This window comes from Centruroides sculpturatus, unplaced genomic scaffold, assembly GCF_000671375.1.
Source record: "Centruroides sculpturatus isolate CEXI.00-Female unplaced genomic scaffold, Cexi_2.0 scaffold1216, whole genome shotgun sequence".
NCBI lineage: Eukaryota > Metazoa > Arthropoda > Arachnida > Scorpiones > Buthidae > Centruroides > Centruroides sculpturatus.
Window position 1 is genome coordinate 162,234 of NW_019386580.1, and position 6,459 is coordinate 168,692.

Sequence of the window (6,459 nt, forward strand, 5' to 3'; positions counted from 1 at the left end):
ATAATGTGTATTTAAACTTATATCTCTCATAATCTTATTTTTTGGAAACAAATTTTGCATTATTAAAATCACACTTACATTACAGTGATGAGATTCTGTCGTAAACAAAAATGCTGTTTTTGGAGACAGTTCATGCATCAGATCATCGATTATTATCAAATCCCATCCTTGAACAGATTCGGGTAAGCCGTACATAAATGTAATATCCTTTTCTTCTTGAAAAAACGGTAAATATACGGAGTAACACCATAAAATCTTCTTCGGAGGATTTTCATAAATTTTGTTGTTAATCATTTTCCTCACCAATGTGGTTTTTCCAAATTGGGAAGGACCAGCAACTACACAAGTACTGGGATGTTTGAAATACATATTATCCACCTTGTCACTCTTAGAAAATTTAGAAAAATTTATAATATTTCATTCCCGGACTTATCTCTTTAAACACTACTAAAGTTTTCTTATCATTTTCTAAACATATTTCTCTCATATCTTCTGCACACCGATCGAATGAACCGTATAATCCATTACATACTTCGTTAATTTCTCCATCCTCACTAACATTTATAAAACCGTATTTTCCTTTTCCTTTCCAAATATCTCTGACTTTGAAATAGCAGAGGATAAATGGAAAATTATCAGGAACATCAAACGAGAAATTTTTTACTGCAGAAACGCAAGCGTCCAAAGTACGGTACAGAATTGAAGAATATGAGTATATTCTATAGTTTCCGTAAGTAACCAGAAAACCGTACATCCCCATGATCGCAGCTTAAATATAAAACCAATTCTCTTTTAAAAAAGTAACTTATATAAAATACTAACCAATCACATTTTCGTTAAAAAACTAACAGCCAATCATATTTTTCTTTAAGAACAAATCGTATATTATAAAGCGGATAAAAAAAACTCGCAGCCTATGTTGCTGTTCGTTTGAACAAAGCGCTTAATGCCAGGTCCCACGAGTAAATTCAAGGTATAAAACTTGTGTTATTAAATTCTTATACAAATTAAATATAATCTGTACTGTATCGTCTTTATTTCGATATAATGGATACTGTATCGTCTTTATTTTGATATAATTCATAAAAAATTTTTTATAGAAAAAATTTTTCTTTAAATCGTGTTATATACTAATTAATTTTTTATAACCCAAAGTGTATCGAATCCATACTACTGACAGATAGCAGTATTAATAATTCTACACATACTGATCACATACTAAAGTCTTATTTAAATCAATTTTAATTTTAACAATAATATTAATACATTACGTTTAATTATTAAATTTATTGCTGTAAAATAAAGTAGTGGTAATTTGTAATAATATTTCTAAATAAAAATTTGTAAAGTAAATTAAAATATGACAATTGAAAATATTTTAAGAAAAAGGCAAAGTTGAATAAATTATGTTTAATTATTTAATTTATTAACACTTATTCTTCAAACACTTCTCAGAAAAAATCTAATTTATTTTAAAACATCGATTAAACATACACAAAGAAAACTGTTTTTTATAATTTATTTTAATACTCACCACTTGAAAATTTTTTGCAAGGCTGGAAACTAAATTTTATAAAAAATATATCAATTGGATATAGATGTATATAAAAAATATACTTAAATATAGATGTACAGTATATAAAATTATACATATAATTAAATGTCGAAGTTTGGTAATTGTTGAAACTTCTTGATTCTTATAAATGAATCACTGCTTATTTATACTGAAATTTAATAAGTCTTGTTGAGAATTATTAATATAGGTTTGATAAATATTTTTCACGAAACTCGTAATACTCGAGTAGTATTAACGAAAATGTTTTGTATGAATAATATTACCACTATAGTGAAAAAATATCAAAGATTATCCATTGATTATATGTAAAAATTTAATAAGTATTTACATTGAAATGTTATTGCTAAATATCAAATAATAAATAAATAATTATTTGTAGCATATAGATATAAATGAAATATGCAATCAATTAGCAAATACAGTAGAGCGTCGATTATCCGAAAGTCAACTATCCAAAACGTCAATTATCCGAAAAAATTTCAGTCGGCAAATTTACATTTTCGCCAGTGCTGTGGCGCTGTAATCATTGGCTATGTCTTGGGCTATTCAAATATTTTACGTTTTTGATACTAAATTAACTTCTGAAGTATAATTTTTTATTGTTTTTATATTTTTCAATATATTTATTTTGTTTGTACAAAATAAAAAAATAATTTTTAACGATGCAATAGTCTTTGTTAGACTTAACATCGACGAAAATTCAACGCGAAGCGACACGCAACAGAGAAAAATTTCAACATCGGATACATTAAACTATTTTTTCGTACATAATCGGTTATCCGAAACATCAGTTATTCGAACAACCCCAATCCTCAATTGATTGAGATAATCGACGCTGTACTGTAATATAAAATAACAGCATTTATAATCATTGCTAAATTACCTGTATTTCATTAATGTTTTTATAAATAACAAAAAACTATCTTTTGTGAACGAATGAGAAGCAACACAGTTTTTAATTGATGAATGTAAGGTTAATCCAATAAACAAAGGGATGTGTGTATTAATTTGTTTACAGTAAGTGCCATCATACGAGAAATAGACTGTAGACCTATAATGAGAGTATGAAGTATACCTGGTTCACAGAAATTATTGCACAAAGGAAAAGAATTTTTTGTTCCTCATATAGGACAATCAAGGTTTTTGAAGCAGTGAAAAATGAATAAAAACCTCGTTTTATATGCGAATAAATACGGTATTTTGAACAGTGTTTATTTTTAATGTATACAACAGAATTTGACAACTGCCTGACTATATCAAATGAACAATTAGATATCAGAGAAAATTACCAGACATCACAAAAATAGGTGTTATATGTTAAAGGAAGAACTCTTCCTAGTAAAATGAAAACAATAAAATTTCCATTTCAGTTACTTTTATTCTCTAATATAGCTTGTACTGTACATGGAGAGTTGTAAAACAATTAACATTTTCAAATAACTTAAAACGTTTAGGGCAAAATTAACTGTTTTTAAAGAAACAATACAGAAATCATTCACAACATGTACAAATGATCTGTATTCTCTGACATTTCTGTTGATAGTTAAACAACTGCACATGCTGCTTTAAGTTCATAACAATATAAAGACGACATTGACCCCCTGCTATATGCTATAACAAGAGCCCTGAACCCATGCTGACAGATCCTATGTTGGTAAATAAGGACTATATCCCGATGGTAATAAAACTGAAAACAAGACAAAAACATTTGAAGTTTAATAAATTTGCAATATGTAAACAATTTTCATATTTCAGATTAGAGTAAAAGTTTTTTAGCAGTTTTATTTATTTTTTTATTTTTTGGTAAAGATAAAGTTAGCACTTCAAAGCGAAATATTGAAACATTAATGAAAATCATATGAATATTTTGCATTGATTGACCTATAAGTTTATTCGACAACATCTGACTACTAACTACAAAGACTTAAATGTAAAATGTGAGCTTTTTAAACAGTAGTTTTTTTAGCAGGACCGCCTGCAGTATCGAATAAACAAACAAAGAACAAAATAGAAATTTTCTGATTATGTATTCACTTTTTGTTTGCTGATATTTCAGTAACCATCTATAGGGAAGACCGGGGCAACTTCGGCATGCAGGGCAAGTTTGTCAAGCGCTTTTTTAAAAAAACAAATTAAAAGGAGACTTTGGTTATAGGTTAGGCAGTTGAGTTTTATTGGTGGCTTGTTGAGTGTAGTGTTTTTATTGTTCTCCAACAAGCGTAGTTGAATTATCAAGCAAATTTTCATTTTCGTTCAATTCCATATAATATTTTTTTTCCATTTATATTGAATTGGCAGGTTTTGTTATAATTCCATGATAACGAAAGTTACTTTTCCTGTTAGAAGGATGTAACTTCAACTTATTCACGTGGCCAGATCGTGGCTTGGCATTCTGTTCTCAGGGTTGTACTTAATGTTTCGAAATCATGACTAGCGGGGTAAGATCGGCAACATAAAGCCACATTAGAAGCAAAGGATAAAAATCAAACAGATGATAAATGAAAACATGTTTGCATTTGTTATTCATGTATATATGTCTTTGAACTTGCATTTCGTTGTAATAATATTAAATGGGTGTTGGATTTGTATTTCTTTGTTTTAATAGTGAATTCCAACTTATACATTGTTAATAACATAATTTTATATACGTGCCTATCTTGCCCCATTACTGTTGCCCCTATACCAGGGGCAACTTTAATAAAAATAATTAAAATAATTACAACTTTACAAAAAGAGAGAAGTTGCCGATCTTGCCCCTATACCCGGGGCAACTTCGTCAATTTCTCTCTTCTTGTAAAGTTGTAATTATTTTAATTATTTTTATTTCCAAACTGATTTTAACCAGTTCTATAATAAGGTAACATTCCAATAGACAATATGCAAAGCTTTTTTTTCAGTTTACAGCAGTATTTATTACACAAAATTTAAGTAAAGCTTAACATGCCAATCTTGCCCCGGTCTCCCCTAAACGAATTTGAAAGCTTGCAGATTACCAAAGTAAACAAGTATTTTCGAGAGAATTTTGATATCTACTATCGTCGTTCGGTGCTGACATATCGATCCCTCGAAAATAGACTAAACTCGTTTATGTTTATACATACAGAAAATTTTCATTAATTCTAAATTTAAGTATCAAAATAATTGAAAATTCCAACAATCAAGTTTCGAATTGTCCGAGATTTACATATTTCTGTACAATATGACTAATGTCATGTATTTAATGTAATTTATAAAGCAAAGTAAATACGACTACGTGTAGAAAACTAATTAATATTTCTCAATGATAATAATAATAATTATAATATAAATAAACTGGACGTGTCCAGAGACAATGTCATAAGTTGCAAAATAGGTTTTATTAAAAGTAAACTAGAATTTTTGGAAGTATAGCCGAAATTATTTTTAGTGTGGCCCAGAAAGTAATAAGTCGCCCAAATGTAGAGGTTCAGAACCCTGTAAATATCTCGATATGCTACTCGTTCCCCAATCTAGAAATTACCAAAACCTGCCAAATTTTATGAAATAAGAGGAAAAAGAGTACTTTATGAGTAATGTGTCATTGGTAAATGTCTTACTGTAAAAGCAAAGACATATCGACCAGATTACCGTTTCTCTTGGTCTTTGATCTTTTTCGTTATCGTATAGAAGCATTTCTGTATAAACGAGCAAGTTAGCCCCTAACAAAATTTTTTAACAATAAATCTGTTTATCCCTGGCTGGAACAATTGTATGATTACAAACTAACGGTTTCGAACTATTAAAGTTTCAATTAACCAAGATTTTGAATAGTTAGTCAGTGACAAAAAGTTAATGACTACCTATAGGAACTTGATGATATTATACTTGTTAGTACTTGCATATTATCTGTGATGAAATAAAAACGGCCTGCTGTGTATTATGTTTAGTAATTCTTACTATAAATCTCACATAAATTATCTATTGGTATAATTTGTACCATATTAAAAATATAGTAAAAATAATAATAACAATAAAACACTTATTACAATTAACAACTTTGTAATTTCTTCGGAAATTTATGTAATAAGATAAATCTATATCAAGCTTGTAATTTACATTTTTTCACTTTGAAGTATACAATGAGATATTCTTTCTATAATATTTTTGTTCATAAGACATTTTTTTAAAAAAACTTCTTAATTTTAATAAAATTCTTCATAGGTGCAAAGAATATTTCATATCAATGGAAGATTGTTGGTGTAGAGGTAAGATGACTTTATTCTTAGTAATTGATTTTACTGGTTTTATGACCCGATTTACTCATTTCAGAGTCCGATTTATATGAAATTAGACGAAACGAAAACAAAAATCACAGACGGAATGTACTTTCACGTGTTTAAAGCTGTTCAACAAAAATTAAAATTTAGGTAAATTATATTAAATGAAAAATAATTTAAAGTAAATAACTAAACACAGAATATTAATTAATAACATTTACGTAGTTATTCCGTTGTAAAACCACTACCAGAAAATTTTGGATATCTAACAGAAAACAGCTCGTGGACTGGAGTAGTTGCAAAATTGGTAAATAAGGTATGCGAATTGAAATTATAAATATGTGCGTTTGTGAATGTCTGTATATATGGATAAATGTACAAATATACTGATTACGATTATGTATAACAGTAACCTATAAGGTATGATTACTACAAGTAAGATTAATGATTACCGTATTTTCATGGTAGTGACTGGTGGCACTGTAACAAAAAGAATTATCAGGAAGAACATCTGTGTATTATCATCTCCAGCATATGTACGTTCTGTACATACCCGATCACATGTTTTGTATCTCTGTAAAATTGTTATTAACATAGATAATCAGCGGGTTATGCGCACGAAAATACGACATTATTTTCTTGTGAAGA